Here is a 1,088-nt window from a genome sequence, read left to right on the forward strand (position 1 = left end):
GGGAGGCGTGGCCGCGGCGACGTGGCGGGAACAGCCCCGCAGCGCGGACGGAGAAACCCAGGCGGCGCGCGCCGGGGAGGTCCCGACTGAGGCGACCTTGTCTCAGGGCGACAGCCCGGCCGAGGCCCATGGCGATGGCCACGTCCTCAACCCCGCCCGGGAAGACGCGGAGCCCCGGCGGGAGGCCGGCTGTGCCGTCCGAGCCTCGCGCCCCCAGCGGCGGAGAGGACGGAGCGCCCTGCCCCGGGCGCACGGCTGGGCCCAGCACTGGCGGGGAGGCCAGGCCTCCGGCGAACTTCTGTCATCTCCTCCTGCCCTTTCCGGGCCGCCCGGATTGGAATGGCCCCTACCCCATCCCGGGGCCCTGCTCGTTTCTCTCCGTAGCCCCGATCATTACCGGTCCTTATGTTATTCATGATTTCATTAATTATCATTTTTGTTTGTTGGTTTGCTTCCATTGTGTCTCCCCCCCCCCCCCCCCCCCCCCCCCCCCCCCCCCCCCCCCCCCCCCCCCCCCCCCCCCCCCCCCCCCCCCCCCCCCCCCCCCCCCCCCCCCCCTAATTCAACAAAAACTTCCTGAGGACTGGAAATTGGAGGGGATGCCGGGAGGCAAACTGAGTCCTGCGCTAGACATTCTGGGGTTGGGAAGAGCGCTGCAAACGCAGATGTGATCCTTGTGGGGTGAAGGAAATAAAATCAGAAGCGAGGGGACTGCTGGTCAAGTGACCTTAGATCAGGCCACCTTAGATATGGTGATTAGGGAAGGCCTGTCTGTTTAGGTGATTTAAATTAAACCCACAAATAAACTATGACAAGTGCTAGAAGGGATAAGTAGGAAGCTATGAGGGCACTTAATTCTCACCCAGCCTCAGGGAGCAGGGAGCTGAGGTCTGAAGAATCAAGGTCAAAACAATCGCGGTCCCTTAAGTTTCTCACAGGTGGGGGCACTATCAAAGGTCACGGAAGGCTTCCTGGTGGAGGTGGTGGTTTGACTGGGCCCCAAAAGCAGAGTAGGAGTTCTCATCCTTTAGGATGGGTTGACTGGGTTTTGTTTTGCAGGCTCCCTGGGAACTACGTCTAAGGGCTGA

This window comes from Galeopterus variegatus, unplaced genomic scaffold (assembly GCF_000696425.1).
Source record: "Galeopterus variegatus unplaced genomic scaffold, G_variegatus-3.0.2 Scaffold55, whole genome shotgun sequence".
Lineage (NCBI taxonomy): Eukaryota > Metazoa > Chordata > Mammalia > Dermoptera > Cynocephalidae > Galeopterus > Galeopterus variegatus.